At 37.8% G+C, this 25188-nt stretch overlaps 1 protein-coding gene and 1 non-coding gene across 2 annotated transcripts in view; one reads left to right on the top strand and one right to left on the bottom strand.

Moving 5' to 3' along the window:
• Positions 1–25188, bottom strand: part of Sema1b (Semaphorin 1b) — a 262804-nt gene that overhangs the window by 222401 nt on the left and 15215 nt on the right. The window lies entirely within an intron of this gene.
• TRNAS-AGA (transfer RNA serine (anticodon AGA)) lies at positions 20355–20427 on the top strand. Its single transcript has one exon. It is a non-coding gene; the product is annotated as a tRNA-Ser (tRNA).

Genomic DNA, 25188 nt, shown 5'->3' with positions numbered 1-25188 from the left:
GAGGATGTCATAGTCTACTCTCCAAGGAGAGTAGGAGGCAGTTGGGACTCTGGTGCGGTTTCACATAAAAATAAATTAAAAAGTGCAAACTTTAAGCGCAGACCCGTGTGAAAACCTCGGATAGTCTGAACTCTCGGCAAATCAATCCCAATTGTGATAATGTCAACAATGAAATGAGTTTTGTAAACTCACTGAGAATAATACATTATAAATTTGCTATCATTTTGTAATGTATTATCTTGATATAAAATATATATATATAAATATTGAATATAATGATCCATTCAAATCATATCCGACTTCTAGAGTTCATTGAACCTGAGTTACAGACACATCGAATGATGGTGTTTTTAAAAATAAAATAAATCAACATAATATTCCAAAATGTGTATTAGTAGTAATGTGATTGCTCGACAAGTTTTTTTTCATTATTATTTGTGAGCACTAATTATAATCTTTATCTTCTTACCTTTATCGCGGACCGGTAACGTGAACGGTTCCAGAAAGGCCCATAATTTAAGGTATTCTTATGTTCTTTGCTATTCTTGTTGGGGCAACATTCGGTTCCCGCGGTTGCGAAGTTGCGAGCGTCACCGGTGCCGGTAAAGCAGGTAAAATAACCGCTGGGTGTCGCACAGTGGGCTGAAAATCGCCTTTCATAGACATAGAGACTTGAATTTTCAAGGGTATTTTTTTTGGCTAGAAATGGATTCTGCTGATCATTACTATGCTATAAAATTTCGTACGAAGCAATTGCGTGTACAAATGAAGGATTTATCATTTTTTAAAGAAAAAATTGTATGGCACTGACATTAAACATGAGGCTATCTCTGGAATCATAAGTTTGGCCATTCCATCCTTACACACAGATATACTACTATTTATTTGTATTTTTTGACATACTTAAATTTTATAGCATAGTAATGATCAGCAGAATCCATTTCTAGCCAAAAAAAATACCCTTGAAAATTCAAGTCTCTATGTCTATGAAAGGCGATTTTCAGCCCACTGTGTGTCGGTGCCGGTGCCTGTAATATCGGTACGGAGAGGTAGCATTTAGGTCTGCGAGCGGGTTATAGTACCGGGTGCCCCCTTATCATTGCTAAAGATGAGCACGATTCCGATGACATACATCCATGACGCTCTCGGGTCGTGTGAAGATGTCGGATAGGTTTGTCTATTTATTTACCCCCTCTTCCTGCGGTTCAACCTTTACTCCGTACCGACAATTTACTACAAGTTTGCCAACAAACCACACTACACCAGTGATGAGCAACCTTTGTAAGCGGTGGGACATCTTCAAATATATTTATTTCTCAATTTTAAATTTATTTCCGGGCCGCTCGAGGTAAAGTATATACAACTTAACGTGGTTAACATAGAAGTCGGCGGTGTCGCAAACCTATTTATATTTTCTAAAACCTTATTTTTTACAAAATAAAAAAAATATATATAGAAAAGCTCACCGTCCCTATGAAATGGGCTCGCGGGCCGCTTGTTGCTCATCACTGTACAGTGTCATTTTCAGACTATAATACATACGTAACTATTAATTTCCACAACCGCTTATACCTATGGCAAGTACCAATGTAATAATGTGTTTGTCCAGTTACTTAAATTAGTTATGATAAAATTCGCTAGTAGTTAACTTTGATAGGCGGTAGCTTATAATTAATAGTGCATTTAACGGCTACGAATACTAAATTACTCGAGCAAGTTTGCACAGAGATTGGAAAATAATATTAGAGTTTGTAATCCAAGCGGTTTAATCCTAATAGTGTAATAACGGGAATAAAATTATTAAACAGTATGCAATCGTTATTCAATGTACAAGGAACGTTGACAGGTAAGAAAGAACGTTAGACTTATGGGCAGACAAGTAATTCGCAATAATTAACAGCAATGCAAATGTACCAACGCGTAAACGATACCGAGGTACTAATTATGAAATTATAAAAATTGAACGATCCAGTAGTGGGTATTTAATGTTCAAAGCACGTTCTATTTTATTCATTTTTAACTATGGTTATTAGCAAGCATTAAAATTACGCAAGTATATCGAGTTATGAAAAAGTATAACTCAATCTAAGCTATTATGTTGTATGGAATACGTATTGGATCGCGTTAGGATTAGGGCATTAATACGACTTATTGTTTTAATTTGAATGCAAGAATAATAGGTGTCGGTTGACCCTGGAGTTTAGTAGGGTTAAGCATAGATCAGACCTCCCGCCACGGAAAGGCAAGGGCAAGATAGCAGAATAACGGGGGTTAATTGCCTAACATAAACATTATAAACAACGACAAGGTTAATGGGATATTTTCTAAACGTAGACAAAATATTCCCCGATTTAATGAGCTCCGTTAACTGTGTGCTTGTGCTAGCCGGCTGCAATAATTGGATCAGCTAACAACAGAAATAACCAGCAGCTTTCCTGCGAGAGCCGAACAACATGAACTTGTATCGGACCTTGTAGTAAATATCGTATTTAATTGCCGGGGAAGTGTGTTATGTGTTATGGCGCGATCGTGCTAATGAAAGGAATCAAAATCTATTTCTGATAGCAACTCACAACGCCCGTTTCGAGTTTCGAGACTTCAGACTCGAGTCTAATGATTCGATAAATACGCCCGTAAACAGAGACTGCTCGTAGGAAGATTGACGATAATTTACACACTTAATCTTAAAATCGTGAACCGAGTCGATAAATCACGAATCTGAACTGCGAACAGAAAATGAACGTGTAGGCCGCTGAAGGAGGAGACTGCCGGCTGTTAATGATCCGCCCGAAACTGGTCCAGTGGAGGATGTCGACACCACTCTTTTTACTCCCTACAGTTTCTACTATCTATGCCTGTGAATACTAACGGGGGAGTTGGGTGGCATCCAGAGGGCGGTGGTGGCATCTTGCAGATGAACTTAATTATTAGTGATTATTTAATTATTTTTTGGTGTTTGAAATTTTTTTTCAAAGATCCTTAAAATAATGCATAAAAATGCTCGTAGAAAGAGTTCTTTTTTTTAAATTAGAAATACAGTGTTCCCGGGTTATAAATAATGAAAATCCATTCACTTCTATGGTGATGTATGATGGAGGACTAATCTAGTAGAGAATCGAACCTGCAATACAGCATATGAACCGCCTCTTGTATACAAGTTTCACCCCAGGCTAACTGGTTCCTAGACGAATTCTACGAAACTAAATACGGCGGTTATTGTGTTTATTTGAACTATTTCCCATAGAGCACGCTGTTTGTAAATTAAGAACGGCGCTACAATGTATTCGAAGTGTGTCAAGTAGCGTAGAAGTCATAAATGTTCATATTTGAATATTCTTGTGTAGAGCATCAAAGGAAATACATCGTCGCTTACAAAACACCTCGCTGCTTGAAGCGTCAATATGGAAATATAACACATTGAATAAATAAACTACTTCCCAAGACTCACTTAGGTGTATGGGGGAAGGACACCGCGCTCCGGGCTCCGAGCTGAGAGGGACTTCCGAGCAGTGAGCACCTAACACCGAACTACCGAGACGGCAGAGCACCGGCAGCGAGCTGTGCATACATATTCCGTATCCAGCGACTCTCATCATCTCCCTGACACGACACGCGGCACTCATCCGAGCGGGACCGGGAGATGGGAGGGTAAACATAGTCAACACCAGAAATAAGTCACTCACTCGTGGCCCACATAGCGGGTAGCGCGGAGGTGGACAAACAAAAAGCGAAAGAGGTGGGTGACGTCACGGAGCCGACATACTGGGGCAAGTCCCTGTACGGCCTGTACCCTGTACGTACAGTACACACTGTACACCGCACACAAGCGGGGACCGAGCACCAACACATACTGCCTTCTCTCCGCTCTACGCTCTCCGCTCTCCGGCTCACGAGGGCCTTGGGTGAGGGGATGCAGAATAACAACTGCCGAGTACTTTCCAAGAATCCCTTTTTATTAGTTTCAAAACAATTTGGAACATTTGCGAATAACATACAACGGTAGACCTGACTTTTTGATATAAAATGACATTATTTGTCGTCACGATTTAAACATTCGTACCCAACGAGAAATGTGTTAAAAATTTTAAAAGCTAACTTCATACTACACATTTATTATGTTGACAGTATTCCACCTTTATAAATCTGTTGGAAGGTATTGTTAGCGCCACTTTCCTGTAAATCGGAAAACACTTCTGAAAATTTACCAGTACAGTGAGCTGGCTTTATATTGAAAACTGCTGTCACTAAAAAACGAGGTGAAATTGTTTCGTGAAGTTGAAGTGGGTCTCATGGAGAGACGGGAGACGGGAGAGGAAGGGAGAAGGTGGCAGTGTCTCGGGAGGTTTAGCAAGTCAGCGACACTCCTAGCTTTCTAGTAACGGGCTGCGGTACAAGCTGATACATAGAAGCTAGCCACCCACCTAGCTACTAGAACTACTACCTACCCCACTGTCCTTAGGTAAAACAACTACCCATCCCGAGTATTTACTTAACCAGCCAGCTTAGGTACAGTGTCGACCTGTCTCTTTTGAGAACGTTTCTAGTTTTGACACACATTCGTAGGTATATGTTGCCCGTTGACGGAGATTTGAAAATCTTTTGAAATTTGTTTAAAAATTTTCGAATGTATAATGTAATATGCAGTACTTTAAATAACAATTAAATATAAAGCAGTCTTTAAGTAACAATTAAATCAAACTGGTTAGTGTTCTTTTTTGTTTAGATAGCTGCAATACTCTATTTTATAAAAAAATGTGTACCCATCAGTGAAACTAAATAAAACGTCAAATGAAAGAATCAAACTCTTCTCCCGAAGAAATTTATTTCCACACTCATAATAAAGATGACCTAAGACCACAGAGACGTGTACGCGGGATGTTTGCCTGATAACGAGCCAATTAAATAACGTCGTTTGCTAACAGCAATAATTCGAGCAAGGAATAAAAAACTCCGGTGTGGAAATAACAGAGACTGAGGGAGTAGTGAGTAGTGGGTAATGGCTCTGCTGGGTTTGGTGCAAATACTACAAATAACACACCGCTTTCAGATGAACGCGACAGATAATAAGTAATCTGGGTAGAAAGAGTCCGCCGGTGTTTATATGAGTTTCCTCTGTAATTACTCCGCGGACCAACTGACCACCGTCCATACCATCTACCCCTTGCCCCTTAACCAACCGACCGCCTCTCCACCCGCGAAACACGACCAGATAAAACATGTGGACCCTGTTAGCTGAACCTAACAGAACCTGACCCGACTAGACCTAATCTAATACTAAGCCACCGCATCAAAAGTTACCTAACGCAAAACAGGTCAGTTAAACACTGCTCAAAGAAGATACCACCTTTACACTGGTGTGTTAGCAGTTGGATGGTAGCATCTGGTTGGGACTAGGATTATAATAGTTGGCTTATGGCACGCGACCGAATTAACACCGTCGGTGCCGAAAACGTTGAACAAATTATCTGAAAACTTGATGACGGGTATTGAATCTTTAAAAAATGCATGCCAGGTTGCGTTTGACTGCATCCAGCTTCGAACGGGTAAATAAATATCACGAATTTAATTTTAATGTAATCAAAAAGCTCCAACAGGAGGCAATAAACAGTAATATTGTTATGAATATAAAATAGCAATTGCTTGCATTTAACACCGGTTTATTATGGTTTCACATGAGGTCATTATAAACATTGTATACACGTTCATAAATCATACTATTGTAATTAAATATCACGAATGCCAAACAGACGGCGATTAAACAATAAACAATCAGACACATTATTCAATACTCTTTTTTGACTCGCGTCTCTGATTTCGAAGAAAGATGATGAGGTTTGGGCACATGCGGCGGATATCAACGAAATGAAATCGACAGCCATTCTAAAGAAATGCAAAATAAAGTTAAAATCAAACTACGCCCGTATAACACCTTTAAAATATAACCTTTCTGAGTTACGACAAAACCTTTTTTACGCAGTGTCCCGTCCTGTATAAACAGAGCACGGAATACTATAAAGTATCAAGTAAAAGGTAAAATAAAATACTGACATTTTGCCAAAAATAGTTCTTCGAAAGGGTTAGAATGTGTAATGCAGTCAGTGTGATATTTCTGGCCTTTTGAATGCCTAATGTACGGAAAAAGCGATAAATTCATAATTACTACCTTATGTTAATAAGGCAGTGAAATGTCTACTGTTCAGGACTGCCACCCAGCGAGAAAGGACTGGCAAGATTGCCAAGGCATACAAGGACTATTCTATACTATACTATACTAATAGAATCTAAATACATATATTATTACTATTAACCCATTCTCTTCAATCGAATAGTGCTGACCAGCTGTATTAGCCAAACTTACTTTACTATTATTATTTACTAGGTGTACCCCGCCATGCGCCGCTGTGGCTCAGTCTATCTGTGCAGATAGAGAAACAATAGCGAGAAGCAAACGTTTGAAACGTTTCTTGAAATGGCTTTAGCCGTGTTTGGTGACCAGATCTGAAGAGCCAGTTACTCTCCCACCATCCTCTTCCCCATGTCCTTCCCTTAAGCGCTACCTTCAGACCCACAAGATACCCCAATTGGGGATGCCATAGTTTCAGTTGCAACATTAAAAAAAAATGTGCGGTTGTATACATATAATATGTGTAATGAGTGTATTTTTATTCTTTTAAGATATATTTTTCGTAATATCGCGTTTTTTGTTCTTTAAACCATATCTCAAATTTGTTTCCCGCATTTTAAGATTGTAAGCTTGTTGAATTTGTCCAAATCTTATGCTTACCGACTGAGTTTTTATGTTTTGTAATAAATTAATATTGTGTCCAAAAATATAAAAAAAGTGAATGGCCTGTACTATTTTTTAATGTAGGCTAAGCTACTTTATTCTATATCGCGGGTGTACCCCCAAAGGACCCAACCCCTACCGGATCGGCCGAAATCCTAACAAAAAGCCCGAATATAATATTTGCTCGCGTGTGACGATAAATCCACTGCGGCAAGTGGGAATCGTAGAAAGGAAAAACATACAAGGGAGGGAGGGAGATACACATGGCACAAGTGGAAAAACTTGAGAAAGGTTATGTTTTTCTTCCAACCAACTCATACTAGTTTTTAATATTACCTACTCCGTTTTATATCATCCTGAAATTAGGTATTGGCTTACGCCAACGTTATCAATTGCGCAATGAAAAAATTCTAATTCAAGAGTAATGAATTTAATCAATCCTTGTTCTTACCGCGGCGATTTGTGAACCACATACTATGTTCTAGTCACTATACAAATAGCAGCACTCTGTGACGAAAATGTGCGACTATTACAATAAAATTAAAGACTAGTAATACTAGAACAAACACAACTACTGTCGTTGTTGAGCCTTTCAGCAATAGTTCTGTGTTCAATTCTCGCTTCCATGGCTCTAGGACAGTATCTTCTAATAGTGCTGATGAAGATAGTACGCATATAAAAGCCAAGTATTTAGAAGTCAGTATTTAAGATCGCCCAGGTGTGCCGTACCATTTGCGCAGGTAAGGATATGGCCCAGAAATCGCGGATCTCTAGGCCAGCCAGGCACATCTGAGGAAATGAAACCTAATTTCGGTAAGTCGGTGGGTAAGTAATATACGTACGTAGGTACCTATGTCTACCTATCCAGGCCGATTTGCTCCATGGCTAACCCAGAAGGTTGGTATTAATCTCCGAGGCGGAATTGGACCGTAATTTTTTCGGGCAATTGATGGAAATTGGGGAAAAGGTTCATCGGGCTTGTGTAAATATTTCCATTAGTTTCGAGAGCACGGGAAATAGCGGCGGAACAAAGGTTTGTTGAGTAAATAAGACCTGAAAAAGTTTACATAGCAGATTTATTGGAAAACTAAAAGAAGACATCAAAAAATCACTTTTAGCCTAGAAACTCCCAAATTGATAAGATATATTGTAAGTTTGGCTTCGTTGCCTATTTAAAACTAGGCCGACGTATTAAATTGGAACGAATAAATATGTAAATAATAATGAAGGTATCGAAGGTTAAAAGCTGACATTAAATTATAAATTACATTTACATAAAACGTTGGGGGCGTCCGTGAAAAGTTCAGGGACTCGTTTGCGATGTAAAGTGTGCGCGTTTATTAACTTTAGAACAAAGAAATAAGATTCAGTGTGAGGTCGGGCCAGGTTGCAGTTCATCACGCACCCGCACCCCGAGTACTAACTGGATACGCCGCGACCGCTACCGCCATCGACTTCTCCGAATTTAATATTAAAATGTCGTTAATTCCAGCAAATTGGAAAACTTGCACGGCTCCGGCATAATTTACTTGGCGGAGTAATTTTAACATATGGGAGGTGTGAACGTATTAAGGCGCCCGGCTAAGAAGCCTGAAATATGGAACATTTATTGAATTGAAATTAATGGGAACCTCTTGGCGCCTCGTCTTGGATAATACCTCGTACACTTGTACACTGTCAAGGTGCCAGCTGACGTCGACAAAGCATCTCTTATGCAGTAATGCGAACGTTGCATATTCGAGTGAAGCACAAAACACATGCAGAGAATGCACGCTACATCTTGAATAACCTGCATTTATTTCGCATCGTGTTGGAGTACCTTCCTTCCCAAATAAACCATTGCAACAACTGAATAAGAACCAGGTTTTCTCTATAATGGAACTGTGGTGCAAAATTAATTCGTACAACTTATCACAAAAAGATAATTAAAATATTGGCTTTTACTTTTCTGCTGTGACACCGGGAAATGATTTAAATTAATCTCTATTGTAATTTAATTAGGTATGTATAAAACAAAAAGTTAATTTATTTGCACCGTATAGAAAAAAAACGATGAATAAGTGACGCCTATTTAAAAGAAACGTTCGCGAGAACTTTCTTATTTTAGTCGACAAGGAGTAAAAAAACGAGCAAATAACTAGAGCAAAAATGATCGTCTGTAAGAATGCGCCGGTAATAAAACGAAATGACAAAATAAAATTCTCTCTAAATTTACATGCGAAGAGGATTTGCTGTAATTTTGCTCTCGTGTGAAATAAGCAGATGTTCCTGTTGGGTGTTGGGAAGGAAGACCCTTGTGTACCTAGTAGGAGTAGTAGCTAGTAGTACCAACACACCTACTGTAACAGTAGTGGCTGGTAGCCAGGTCCTACCCAGGCACAGATGGGAAAAAACCTTAGGAACTTTGCATACTTCCACACCGCTGCTCCGTTGTAATTAAATTATATTTCCACAAGTTCAATGCTAGCGAGCTGATTTAAATGTCTGGCAGCTTTTACTTTCTTTGAAAGTAATTAAAATATTCGCAGAATGCAATGGAAACTTTGAATAAAATCTCGCAAATGAACCGAGCGAATCCAACCGTTAAGACCAAATGTTAGTTTAAAGCGGCTTTTTTCAGTTTGTTACTAAAATTGTTATGGTTTTAGCGTAATTTGATTTTTATGTTAATTAAGTTGAATATATTAAAATGCTTTTGACGGCCTCCGTGGTCGAGGGGTAAGGCTCTTGACTAGCGAGCCAGTGGTCGCGGGTTCGAATCCCAGCGTGTGCAGGCTAATTTTATTTGATTAATACCTAGATAGGATGTGTTATTTCAAAATTTACTTATTTAAATAATAAACGCGTTTGGGTGTAGTCAGAACACAAGCAACATTTTCCGCTTACTGTGGTGGTAGTAGGAGATTTTCAAATATCGTCAGGTTCGTTATTCGTTCCAGAGTGAAAGAAACTCTTTAGTAATGCCCTGGTGTAAGACCACCATTCAGAATTGAAACGATGATTGAAATGGCTTTGGCCGTGTTTGGTGACCAGATTTGAATAGCCATGTGCTTCCCCGCCTTCCTCTTCCCCATCTTCGTCACCTCCCTTCAACCTTTAGCCTCACAACATATCCTAATTGCGGATGACATATTATCTCTGTCTTCAGACGGATGGGAGTAGTTGGGACTCTTGTACGGTATCACATTAAAAAAATGCTTTAAAACTTCGATAGTAACGTTTTTAAGTGAGTGGTGAGAATTATTTATTCACACTTAGAACAATTAACAAAAAAACGTTATAATGAGTTACGAGTGAGTGTAACTTGACTCTGGTGAACTACGTAAAATGAGTTTAATTCGATGACGTTAGTGTCATTCACAAGAAACTGGCCTCATAACGCGTGACATAATGAGAGACTATTGAATGAACGTGGTGTCAGCAGTCCGTAGTGTGGCAATTGGCAATAATACTCGGAATCCGTCAGTCCGATTGGTAGCCGAGCGCCAGACACAGTTCCGCCCACGCGAGGGCTTCCTCGGCTGCCGTGCTCGATGGCCGTGCTCTCTGCCCGCTGCTCTACTCCTCGCCGCGTTGCACAACCAACTCACCGAGACCAAAATAAATCACCCGCCGATTGAACTCAGATACCATCTGTCAGACTCTCCGATCAAGTCCAGCCTGCGGAGAAACTCGCGCGGATAACAAAAAAGGAGCACGCGTTGAATTAATATACCCACACCCGGGAATGAAAGATTTACTAGACTGATTTCAAATAAATCAATAAAGAATGGATGAAAAAGATAATTACAAGAAAGATCAAGAGAGAACAACTTCATTCGAACACAAAGTGACGGCATTGAATCGTAGCCCGTATCAGCTAAAAAGTAATTAACTTCATGCTAGGATTATCAAAGGGAGACAATGGCGACATCAGAAAGGTTAACATTAGTAATATCTGAAGGCCGTAGCATTAAGTTATATACACAGAATCCGGGATTGAAAGCTCCCTGCTGCGGAAATGGTATAGCATGAATTTGAAATTCATCCCTTTTGTTTCCTTCGTGATCTTTGTTCCTCCCTTTCTGTCCCGCGCATTGATTCAAAAATTGATATTCGACATGAAAACACACAATAGAGACAAAAGGGGACAAGGAAATGTGATCACTGCTAATAATGTATGAATGCTTCGTTCCAAGTCGCATGGGAAGTGGGTACTTACACAAAAGAAGATACGAACTTTATTACTACGAAGCTTTTGCTTTTCCTTTGTATCACATTTAATATAGAAGGATTTAGGTGCGTACGCACAAGTATGTGAAAACAAATTGAAAAATGCCGTTCAAATTAAAAACAAAATAATTGGTGTGGGAATCGAAAGGCTTAAACAAATTATTCATTATCCTCGGTAATTTGTCTTGAGTTATGAGGATTTTAGGGTGAGTCTGCGTTTCAATGAAATATAATAGTTGCTGAGAGACGAATAAAATATTTAGCAATTACGCAACTGGCAATTTAGTCTAGTGCAAGGGGCCCCAAACCCCAAATGGAAGGAATCCAATAATTGCGGTTGCGAGCGAATTATATGGGATGGGTGAGTGACCGAGAGATAGACCACAACTGGGGAGAGCCTCAATAGCTACTCACAGAAAGACCTAAACAAACTTCCAAGGGAATAATGAAAACACTCACGAAAGTAAACGCAGCAATCGCGAAGGGACTTAAATTACTATAATTAATTCGGCCTTATAGTTCCCGAAAACAAAACAAGAGAAAGTAAAAGACTTCTCATTAATAGCTAAATCCGAGAATTCATTGTTTCTAAAATAAACCGAGCACAAAGCATCCGATGAAATAAATTGGCCATTTTTAATTTAGCAATGAATCATGTTGACGTTCATTTTATTTTTACCGGACCGCGAAGAAGACGAAAAAACGGAAAAAAGTAAGAGCGATGATGACGGTAATCACTTGCTTACGTTTTAGCATTTCCAGCGAGAAAACGTTCTCAAGTCGTGTAATCCCAAGAGATACCAGCGAATTTCCTCACTAATTGAGATCTCAAAATATAAACATTAATTCATTGTAGCTGGGCGTTCAGCAACATTATGGCACAATATTACAATCAGCACCCAAAATATAAACATTAATTCATTGTAGCTGGGCGTTTAGAAACATTACGCGACAATATTACAATCAGCACCCATAGTTAAATATATTTGTCTGAACGAATGATATTAAAAATGTAACCTTTTTCGTATGAACCTAGCACCGTTTCATGTACATAATATTCTAATATGTATATACGTATACACATGTTGACTCGTAAACAACCGTTGTTCATTCTTCTGTCAAAAGGTTCTCGCGTGACTTGGTTCGAAGGGTGTTTGGAAACCCAGTCACATATTGCGACTTGTAGAATTATTGCCATTCTCGCAGTAGTACGTATGAATATTACTAAAATAAACTCCATTAGATTGATCAATTTTCCATAAAAAAATATTGGTATATTATTGAGTCACATTGTCGAAATCGATGAATACGCAACATTGTACTCGAAAAGCGAAGAGATTTTCTTACTACCAAATAAAATACTCGCCGTGAAACTTGTCACAGGGAGGGAAAGGTAAAGTGAAGGTTTACGTTTGTTTACACCCCGGAATAACGGCCTGTGAGGTAACCAGAGGAAGGTGGTATAAGCCACGACCTGTCATATCCGAGAACATAATATAAATATTTCGGCCAACTGAGAACCGAGGCACGCGACACATTACGGATGCCGCCGTTGCCCCGACTTCATTTTTTGTTTAAATATTTTATGGTTATGTTGATACGCAGCGTGATATACGAGAGACGTAACGGCACAACTTCTGGAAGTCTCATACAAAATCATTCAACTAGATGCTTTTATAACCAATTTACTGAGATAACTTACTTCATCGTCAAGTGAGAAACTTCGGAGAAGCTTTATTATATCACATACCAGCCATGCGGCTTACAGGAATGTCAGACGATTAAATATAATTGAGTGTTTCATATACACACCGTACAAAAAAAACATTTTCAAAATGCTCGTACTATTAATACTGGAAAATGCGACGATATATTTTTGATTTATTTTAAGTGCGTGATTCTAAAATAATGATGAATGGATTCCTATGATATCTTTTAACAATTTACGTTGAATATAGGTAACACGTTTCGCACAATTTGCGAAGCGCCTTTTTGATTTCTTGCCAAACCAAAAATACTTCAAAGCTACAATAACGCAGCGGGGAAACAATCCAATCTATAAATAAATCCATTTGTTTTGTGTTGAACAAACCGCGAGTGCAATCATGCAAATATTTATCGACCTGCCTCGCTTGGTTTACAACTCTGTATAAAAAAAATTTGAAAAAACATCCGACCTCACATTATAATTGTGTGTTTGATTAAATAGCAAAATGTTTGCGGTTGTCTCGAGTTAAGTGAATTAAAAAAACACGACGTGTACCTACTACTTTGCTTACAAAGAGTTTATAAACAAAATACAAGAGCGAGATTTAAATAACGCGAACGTTACTTTACGAATGCAAGAGTCAGCAATGTCAGCAATCAAGGTGTGAAGAAATTGGATGGGTGAAAGACGAGCCGTGTAAGAAGATAAGTCAGGAATTTGTGTGGTTCAGAGGTTTCGATATAAATCTATGTATTTTGACGTATTGTCAATGGTGTTTAAAATGCTCAGGATCAGGGGACGAAATAGAAACTAGAAACACTATTTATCGCATCCAGATGGTAACTTCCAGAAATATCCTCCTTGGGGAAAGATTTAATCTCCGTGGGTAGCCAAGTACGTAGCTACCAACTGCTACTGCTACCTCGTATAAATACCTACCGCTAGTTGTTGGTATAAAGGGAATAGAGAACGGATCTACGCCTCCTGCGAGAGAAATATGAAGTGCTAAACGATCATAACAATTTAGAACACGTGGCCAGATTTTGCCAGCCTTGGTTAAAATAATAACGATTATTGCTCCCAACATTCTGATTTATGCCTGAATCTGAAGCAGAGATTTTAACGGATTATGAGTTTCTCGGGGGCTTGACTTTAAACCGTGATGGTTACACCAGTTTTATTTTCACTTTCGCGATTACAACAATATAATCGAATAATTTTTTTAGCGCCGTTTTTAGGGAAAAATCAATCCAACCTAACCAAAAGATTTTTTAAATATTATAATTTTACCCTACGAAAACGTATTATAAAATCTCACCAATACGAATGTACTGATAATTTTTTATTGATTGTTATTAAGTTTAATTTGTAGAATAGTTAATAAAAAGTTAAGTTCGAGTTAATAAAAAAGTTCGAGTTAGTAAAAGTTCGAGTTAATAAAAAAATTAAAAAAAAATAAAAAAAGTACTGATAATTCATTTAAAATTAAACATATTTTACAACTTAAAAAATTAATGACGAGTTTGTTCGAATATTGTAGGGCAGTCTGATGATAGTAATAAGGTTCATGGAAGAGTAGTTATCGGTGACTAAATTAACAAGTTAGTATTGTGAAAGGAATATTTTAGCTGGAGACGTTTCAAAGAAGCACATTTTCTTAATAATAAAAGGTTCAAACTTTTAACACACGCAAGTTAAAGGCAAATTCTTTCAAACGCTTTATTTAAACTCTAAAATAAATCTTTAGGCGAATAATTTATCACACGAATCGGCTTCTGATTAATCAAAACGATTTATAAAGCAAAAAAGTTTTACCGGTTACCGACGTAAAAAAAAAGCGGGGATTTTTTCGCGTGTTTAACATTTTTACTAATTCGTTTCAACTTTCAACCAAAACTTTTTACGAAATGTCGTTTTTCCCCGATATCAAATAATATAGAGGGGAAGAAAATACTACTCTAAAGTTTAGATCTGAATAAAAAAACCTGCTTATAATATGAATGGTTAATAATAATTGATAATTAAACGCATCACTATTCATTTATTAATATCTCGTTTATACAAATTCATTTACTAACCTCCAAAAGGGCTTTGAGGTACGTGCTACCAAAAATGGCCATCATAATACACAATGGACTGAATACATATACTTTGAATGCCTGAAATCGGAGCGATGGGTAGGTAGATCCGACCTTTTTAGTGTAATTCAATAATCTTAATGTGACATCTATTTCGCTTTCAAACGGCATTGTACTTTTGGGTAGGGAAAGTGAAATATTGTAGAATAACAAGTTAAAAGATTTTTAGATATTAGTTTTTAGTCCCAAAAAAAAAACTTCATAACTTAAATGAGCCCACAGCGTATCAGTAATATTTCGCAGAAAGTGGATTCCATGTTCATTTATTTATTTATTTATTAGTTTAAAGATCATAAAATGGAAAGAAAATAAAAAAAAAATATAGCCTTAAATCCCCTAAAGACCACTCAATTTGGTTGGTTCAACCGTAGTGTGTCAACCGTTGAGTATTGCGATGGTTGGTTCAATTTCACCAGTACTCTTCTGGAAAATACTCGCAGTATGCCACATACTTCATAAAAAATATTTTTTGCGATCGCTCTAGTGGCATCGTCAACTATTAACATGAAAAGAAAAAGACAAACGTGTGCAAAAGAATGGCTCATGGAACGAAAAAAAAAATCAGTCACAAGATGCTACTAAAAGAATAAAAATTAGCTTTTTACTGTTTCAATCGTTGTATCCTTTTCAATTGGATCACAAGGGATTCGTTCCTGGTATCTCTATCATATCAGAGTACATCTTGCTTGTTGTATTGCACAAGCAAGTTAAATCCTCATATAACGTTAAATCCATCAAAACTCCACGATCATGCCGTAATTTTTATTTATTTTAATTCGTTAAATGTACGCTCAAACAACTACCATTGGTTGGTTCAAGCACGCTCCAGGCGATTCAACTTGGTTGGCGGTTGGGTGGTTGTTGGACGCTCTGGAGGTACAACCGTTCAACATCTCTACATGGTTCAAGTTTACGCTCAATTCAACCAGATTGATAAAGCCGCTCTACCAAATTGAACGATCTGTAGCGCCAGGGTACCCCGTTCTACAAGTACCTAAAGCTGTGAATGCACCAAGAAAAGAAGAAAGAAAATGAATTCTGTTCCGTTAAAGAAAAAAAGGTGATAATAAACGTAATTGAAAACCCGATGATACAAAGGTTTGTAAGAAAAGCGATCTCACTAACATTAGATTTTGTGTTAAAAAACGTTGGCCAACAACAAAGTGTGCAACGTTTCGTTGCATTTCTAATTAGTACAGGGATCTTAAACGTGCAGAGTATGGTCCATAATACTCAAATGAAATATCCATTTAGTACCCTTGTTAGTGGCTCGAATTATGAAATAAAGGCAGGACGGATAAGTTCCGGGAGCGTGCTGGGTGACATGGGTTAATCAAGACTTCGAGTCTCCAGTAAGTCTGGTGATACCCGTCATTTGTACTGTACTGTACCGTCTACCGTATCCCGCTTTCGTTGTTATTTTAGCTAACACATGTGTTCACGGAGATGCGGGTTTAATTACTGGCTAAAACTGTCACGGCCGTGGCATTTGAAGATGCTGCGTGAGTGTCCCGTGCTTTGATCGTTATCTTCCACCATAAACCGAGGAAGATGGTCATAATCGCGAGGGATTTACTTATTTCATATATTATCACTGATCTAACATTACCACTACTTTCTACCCGGAAAATGATTAATAATATTCTTATACTTTTTAAAATTACTGAATAGCTTCGATTAATCGACTGCCCACAAATTGTAAGTGTAAATTCGACCCCGCCATCTTTTCCACTGCGACAACCAGGACACTAACTATTCACATCACTTACCACTGGCGCGATTTTATCGAACTGCCAATACGTATAGAGGACGGAGGTATGCAGGACGGAGAGGTTTTTAATAAATATACCTTTTCGATATATTTATTAAAAACCTCTCCGTCCTGCATCAAAGCAAAAATAATTAGCTGTGAAAGAAACTCATATGTATTTTTGTATCATGTTTGTAACATGATGAGTATTTATTGTACCTAATGATATGTATTATATCGATGGCCTAGAGCACACATGTGTTAAGTGCAATTTGAAAATTTAATTTATAAGAATAATGCAGGATTATTAGAAGACGTAAAGCAACAAAATTAATGTGAATATCCGCTTTTTATTCATTCTAGATAAAATAAGTCATGTAAATTTTCTACAAAACATCCATTTACAAAGTTAGTAATCTTGATACATGCTTGTTTTTACTTAAAACTGCACATGTGTGCGCTTGGCCATCGATATGTACTGATGTATATGTTATATTTCTGTATTACGAAAAAATTTCGACACGAATTATGTATTTAAAGCCCTACGGGGGGTTCAATAATTAAATAAATGTAGTCTTATTTGCTATGTGAACATTTCATCCTTCTTAAGTGTTCCAATTCTTAGTGGGAATAAAAATTGATGTTGATGAAAAAGGGGTTTTCAGCATTGTTTAAAAACAGTATTTTTAAAATAAAACAGTAAATAAAATTTCTTCCAAAGAAGGAGAAAAGAAAAGGTGAGTGGAATTGAAGCAAAAAAACTGTTGAGAATAACAAGAATAATAAACCTGTATAATGTATTTAGCCTTGAAACAAGCATTTAGCAACCTGCACATCAACTTGCAAAGACATCACGAGGGACTGGAAAAATAATTGTATGTACTCGGAGAATAATGATCCTGTTAAAAAGTAATAGCATGCCAATTTCCTGATAAATTATTAGTCTTCTTACTAACTAACTAACCATCACGCCCCTCTGCGTTTCCCCGTAGGGGTAGGCAGACAGGACGGACCGCCAAACAACTCGGTCTAGGCACACACTCCTTGCCTCATCCACATTCGTACATCGTCTCATACAAACTCTTCTATTATTCTGACTCTTGACATGGCCCGACTCAAGTATCCGATTCACTTGGTCGTGCAATGTCTTCCTCGGGCGTCAACTCCTGAAAAGTCTTATCTAGTCTAGTCTTCTTTTCCTAATAAATATAATGACGGAATGCTACAATATCAGTAGGTATGTCAATATCAATATTTGTATTACACGTGTTCCGACGTCCTCATAAAACATTCGCTTTTAATTCATAATTTGTTGGGAACTCTGTAAATTCATTCGTAGAAGGCAAATAATTAATTTGACCAGATTTTTAATAAATTATCAGTTTTTATATCGGTAAATTTTCTCCGTGTATGCGTTTATTAACATTTAATAAATTATGGCTGCATAAAATAATAAATAATTAAATAACGGCGAGTAACGATTTTACGAGTACTAATTGAATCATTATTCAAATATACAGATACACCCGTTTCAGTACAATATACATTCAAGGAAATAGGTAATACTGACGGAGTTCTATGAATATTGATTAGGAATTAGAAGTCATATTTCCATAGCAGTCTCTGAGAACACATCTTCAACGTTGGCTTAAGATGTTTTCCAAAATCTGGCTAGAGAATTCTCTCAGTGAAATAAAATTCCTCGCTAATCTCAAAATAAAGAGTTTTAAAAGCGAATAAAGCATTTTAGAGATCGTTTGAGGGGTCTCGAAGATCATAACTATTTAGGACCATAATAAAAGAATACTAAATACGTAATAAAATAAAAAGTTAAGCTTGTTGTTAAAGAGATAAAATGGGTGGTAATTTGGTTAATACTACAAGATTTGATTTATTTTATGGTTTAAAAATAACATCATTAGATTAGTAGTTAGCCTATCATTGAATTAAACTACACAAGTTAGTTAGTCATTTCCTCGCGTCGGAAATACGAGTATTTGTACCCCGCGGAGGATCTTGAGGGTAAGAAGAGACTACGAAAAACGCTGAAAGTCAAATGAGCAGTGGGGGGAGAGGAAAGGGGGTGGCGGGTAGGGGTAGCAGTAGCTAGCAGCATCAACCCCTCGAGATCCCCGACAAGAGACGCTTAGAGCGGTTTATCTTCTGCTTTTAAAATAAGATCAGCGTCAACTGGAGGCATTACGTATTTGCCTTATCGACGTCCGGAAATACATTGGCAGGAAATCAACATTTATCTCAATAGCGCCTGCCGCCTACTGCCAGGAAAACTGTTTAAAAAATACTTACTAAAATTTTCAATTTAGGTTTTTGTTATATAAACTCGTTCTTATTATCTCAAAGGCATGAACAAATGTGTGAAACATTTTGTTTTTTAAAAAAGCTGTGTTTGCCTAAAGAGAACATATTGTACCAAAACACGATAACTAAAGGAAAGAAAGCGACTAATGAAAAGGATAAATAAGAGACGTTACCTAATTTGAAGATTACCGCCTAGTGCCTTGTGCCTACGTACCGCGAGAAATCACCACACGGAAAAGAGGAAGAACATAAAACGGATGTTTAGCGGAACACGGTAAACATAAATAATCCTGTTTCTACTTTCGGTTCAAATTCCCTCAGAGAATCTGTGTCTCTTTCACGTGAAAATTTCTCCGCACAATGGCTTCACTTTGCCGAATTAGAGAACATTGATTTGTCTTTGTATGGTCGGAGTGCGTGCAGCGCATTCCCAATGTTCTTCGGTGTGAAACTCCATGAACAAGCGCCATTGAACTGTTTATGTGTCTATATGCGTCAAGTACCCAGGGAGTGTGTTGGTACAATCAAATTACCGCATTATGCAATATCCACCCAAATAATCATACAAATTATATATTCCATCGGCAAGAATATATGTATTATAGCTCGAGACTCCCCGTGTATATTAAGTAGGTACCTACCTGCAAACATTCGATAAGAGGGTACCCTCTAGGAGAAATACATTTACCCGATTTGCAAACCAATTAACCGAATATGATGCCTAGTAACAGACTTTATATAAGGCAGTAATCATAAATAATTCAACACAGTAAAATTTGTTCTATTTTTTCATAACATGTTTGATTACGGTAAGAAATACATGATATTAACTTACTAAAACACGCACCTACTAAGAAATAAATGAAAACGAATTGTTAAATTGGCAATAGTTTCTGTATTATACAACCGCATTCACATAAAAAAACCTTATCTACTTAACAAAGCTATAATATTATAAGACTTAGGACGAGTTGTTTCGGAGAATCTGAACAATTCATAAAATTTCAACGTTCATTTTCAAGTTCTGTGAAAAACTTTTTCAAGTTCTGTTTTTATTTCAGTTTTGTCAAGCAACTAGCCTACAATGATATAAAAACAGAACTTGAATAAGTCTTTCACAGAACCCGTAAATGAACGTTGAAATTTGATGAATTGTTCAGATTCTCCGAAACAACCCGTCCTTAGGTATAAATATTGAGTAATACTGAATTTTGTGCGAAGAGATAGGCTTGTCATAATTCCTGATTTAGATCGAACGCTCCGGTCTTCTGTCGTTGGAAATCTGGAGAAGGATCGAATAAAATTATAATGATACTTGTAATAAAGTATTAAGTAAAATATAAAATAAAGTTGGTTGTTTTCAGGTGAAAAAATGTAACAAGCAGTAATTGTTGAATGAAACACTAGTATATATTGAATTATTTCGCGGATAAGAGATAAGCCGCCATAGCTCAGTGGTCAGAGCTGTCGACCAGAAATCGAAGGGACACGGGTTCGATTCCCGTTGGCGTCATGTATCTTTTATCAGGAGATTTTTCAATGTGGATGAGTGTTTCAGGCGAATAATTATGTATCAAGTAAGTTGGAAAACGGTTCAAAAAATTATGGCAACCCTGTCGAGTGTCGAGTAATAATTTACTGGCACAGTAAGTTATTGCGAACTAGGAAAAATGGGTTAATTAAGATTGGCAGTAGACAACAATCGCATGCTGATATGGAGAACAATAATAACGCGGCGTCCATGGCGTGTTGAAAAACATCTTGCATTTCAATTATGAATAGCCGATACACCAACTGTCGTGTAGGAATAAATATTTGCATTAATGTCGAAAGGACACTAATAACTTTAGTGCAGTTATCGGCATGTCCGCCAGTCTGCTTTCACCGCTCACAACACAACGGGGAAATGGATACGAAGTTATGTTACAAGGTGGGCGGTATGCAAAAAATAGATCACGATCGGTCGTGATGGCGCTGTTGGCTAGCTTCAAAAGAGGCGTCCGTTAACATTCATTATTATCAATAAAGAACCGCGAGAAAAGAGCGCGTTGATAATAATTACAACGGATAGGTAGATGTGTAGTGTAGAGTAGAGTAGATAGGTAGATGTGTAGTGTAGAGTAGAGTAGAGTAGATGGTTGAAAGTGCGTTCACTGCCGATACTGCCTTCCACCCACGACGACGTAGTTTCCGCAGTAACGCTAAGCGGAGTGATAATCCGGTGCTAATATTTGTACGGGGATTAATGAGCATGTTTAATGTCTGGATTACAGCGGACGCGGACGATGTCAAGACATTACCATGATTTATAGCCGCTTGAACAGAGGAAATTGTTTCGAAATGAACATTTCTTATGAAGGCAGACAAGATAACGGGAGTTTATACTGCAGCGGTCTCAAATAATGAAGTGATGCTGTCTCGGCCCATAACACCAAAGGGCTTTTTTCTTGTGTACCTAACTACCTGCACACCGGACAGCAAAAACCAGGTGCCGTTAGACATATCTACTGACGAACTGCCGAGTTTAACTAACTACAGTTAGTTATAGACCGAACTGTGGCATTATAAATAAGTGGCAACGCTCTGAAATGCAAACGGCGACGAGGTACAAGCGCAATTACGAAATTTCGCACTCATAACTCGTACAGAAAAATGCTATTGTGGCGTGTTTCTGATATTTGCATGAAATGAATGGCGACCTAAGTGCGGGGAAAGTGCCATAAAGCAATGTACCTCTTCGTGCACGGTGTACAACAGTGTATGGCGTACAGGTCGGGCACAGGCACGGCAGAACACGCGGCGGTATACCTATGCCTCGGCGGTGCAGACGAAGAGCCGAACGGAGCCGGTGCCACCCGACTGCTTTGTATGCATGGGGTTGGGCCCGTACATACACGCCTGAAAAAATATACCGTGCCTGCAAAAGTCCGCGAGCATTGGACTGGGTACGTCCACTGAATATTAATTGCGTTAAACACGAGTCGAGGGGCGCAGTCCCCCGGGGTCACCCTGTACCATCCGTGATCAATAAGGAATAGAGAATGGAGACATGAAAGCAGCGGGGTAAGCAAATACTTGATATTCAAAACCGATCCAGAACACCCGCCTGGAATTATACCCGAGCGCTAAACGGCGGAACTGATACTAACCATATTGGAACAACGCTAACTTTTATTGACCACTATCCATCTTGTTCGGGTTTAGCGTAAAAAACCGTGCATTCGACATGTTCAAAGTGAATTTGATAGATTCGTAAAAAACTGAGCACGTTGATCGTCCAATATCTCCACACGACGAATGGCCGTCAGAAACATGACCGGCAAATCCGGATTTTAGACGAAAAAAGGAGTATTTTTCACGGAACAAAAACGATAGAGGTTTATGCTATCAATAAAGATGATTTTCTTTTCCGCATTAGATACTACGATATCATAGCCGTACATATTCAGTATCACGATTGAGAAGAATGCCTTTGGGAGATCTAAAAGGTTGAACGTTTTAAGTACCTACATAGATTATTCTCGTGTGAATAAACCGTTGATCGATCCACATTGGAATATGGAATATGGCGGCGCTATGCGCGTTATAAAAAAAGAACAATCAACAATATCAACACCGCACTTTAATGAAGCACACAAAGAAAACTTTCGCCAATGACGAGGATAATCGGAGTCAATCTATAGAGGTCAAACCGTGGTTAAATAAATAATATGGATGGAAGTATAGTTTTCATCTCCATTGTATGTTATGCGTTGCAAATATGTGATTTTTTTCTAAAATCACTTTCTCAGATATTTTTCTAAGATACTAAGCAAGCTTCCGCTAAATAATGCCATTAAAATAAGCGAGAAAATTCTTTTTTAGTTCTCACGTTATTCTTTAAATGTAGTTTGTAGCCATTATTGTTTTAAATAAAATCATTTCCAAAGCTTCAGACGTTTTTCGCTACTGTAACCATGTCACGATTTCTCTGATGCGAATAGCCCAAAAAGATACAATTGAAAATAAATAGCAATTTAGATGATTACAATAATTATTATACTTTTAAAAATAAATACACTTTTCGTTTTCAATGCAAATAAAGAATATTTGATAACTTTAATGTTTAGCAAAACATTAAAGTTAGGTACGCAAACATGGAACGCATAATTTTAGAACAGATAAGATCATGAGATCGTGTTTTACGTGTTCGATGTTCGATGCCATCACTGGTAGGTACTACAGGTAAGACGAACAAACATTTATAATCGATTCTTAGTGCTGTTTATTTACAGTTATGACCACCGTTAAAAACGATAGGACATCCCAACACACGAACTGGTTTGATTTATTAATTTTGAATACTTGCCCAGTAAGTAGGTACTACCTACTACCTACTGCCTACTCGTCTCGCCCGAGCGTGCCGCTTCCGAGCTCTTCTAAAGAACATTCGCGTGTCAAACAAAGTTCATGAAACCAGTTTCAAATATTGAATTGCTGATTCAATAGCGAAATACTACGCCCGATAATGACAACCAAACCCGTCTTATTTTTATTAGATACTCGCTCAAGAGTTCGAACTGCTCGATACTCACCTGCAATTCGCAAACGAATGGATCCAAAGACTAGGAATTTACCGCTATGCCACGGAGTTCGTATTATTGATTAAGTTCTTTGGTTATTGAAAAAAATGATAGTAGTAATTAAAACAATATTTGCCTTAGGACTCGACTTCTGAAAAATCACTGTAAAGTACATATAAATCAACTAAGGCTGTTACTGTCACCGAGAAAGGTAGTAAATTAGTTTCCGATAAGAAGAAAGTAAAACGTAGATACGTGTTGTCGAAGTCTCGTAGTAAATTGGATAAGTATGATTAGGTACACTCCGCGAGTAACAAGCATGATCCACATATTCCCATTACGCAAATACGTCGCCATTAGTGCAACAGGGTTTAGCCTGGTGAGCCAGGTGGGGAGGGAGTGGACCCGAGGGAGGTACAATACCCTTAGGGGCTTTGGCACCCTCGCTAATAAAATAATGCTCATTTTCATTCAGTCTCTAAGGTCAGACATGCATGCGAGCAAATATTTACAAATACAATAGACAGAAACGAATTAATATTACATTCTCAATGAAAACGGACATTACACGTTCACGACTTAGAAATTAGAACACGGAGATCACATCCAAATAAAATAATTTTCCAAGGGTTCAAAACTACGAAATGCTGTTTGTTAGATACAATATCCGGGCTCTAAACCATTGGGTAGAATAATTCGATTTACCAGGCAAAAAAGTTTCGAAACGAATGTTCACGTATTTTAATTTTAAGCCGAACAATTCAATTTGAAACAGGGGCTTTGCGATGGTATTTTTTATTATCCGAAAAGCCCGTAACTTCAGTAAACAGGAGGAAACAATCGAACAAGTGCACATCTTCGGGAGTCGATATAATCCCGCAGCGGTAGGGAATTATCGGCCTTATGAACGAACGGTTAGAGGAGATTTTATATTAATGTAATCCGTAAATCATGGAATGATTCAGTGATTAGGGCACTTCATGAAATCCACCCCGTGATTATAGAACCCATTTAATTTTATGATTTTACGGTCCGCTGTGCCAATATGGCGGATCGGCTTGCCCCTTACTTCATTAGGGAGGGGGAGGGGCGGCTAAATGCCAGGGGCAGAGAGGGAATAGGCGCGGGCCCTTACCCCACTGGGGCCATGCCAGCCTGCTGCTGTGGGCGCTTTATTAGGCGGCAGGGTAGGCCCGGCGATTGATACGACCTCAAAGGAATCTTCGCCGCATCACGAGGTAAACAATTCATTATTGTTATTAGGTACTCACTGTGTAGGTGGAAGAGTAATAATTCACTGTACATTTTAATGAAAATCTGGGGATTCAAATGAACGCAATATTAATTTATATTTATACATATAATATAAATTAAAATTAAATTTACTATTTAGCCAAGAAAAAATACTACTAACCTTCGAGATAATATCAAATATTAACCAAAATATTTAAAAAATGTTTTTCCCATATTTAATAGTAGCTAATATGTAAAATTATAAAAAATAATTAAATATGTTTCGACTCCCCTTAACTTACCCTTAAAACGACAAAGAATATCAAAAAAGAAACGTGTATCAAAAAGTGAAAGTATGAAATAGTAAATCCGCATCGCAAATAAAGAAGTATTTATAAATGAGTGTTTTGCTTGAACTTTAATGTAAACTGAAGCCAAATTGAGTACCAAAGAGTTAACCGAATTTACGCATTTTAATT

The sequence above is a fragment of the Hesperophylax consimilis genome, chromosome 3 (genome assembly GCF_061612785.1).
Source record: "Hesperophylax consimilis isolate HC1 chromosome 3, BYU_Hcon_1.0, whole genome shotgun sequence".
NCBI classification, from domain to species: domain Eukaryota; kingdom Metazoa; phylum Arthropoda; class Insecta; order Trichoptera; family Limnephilidae; genus Hesperophylax; species Hesperophylax consimilis.
The sequence above is the reverse complement of the archived record's forward strand: the minus strand, read 5'-3'. Positions and strand labels throughout refer to the sequence as shown.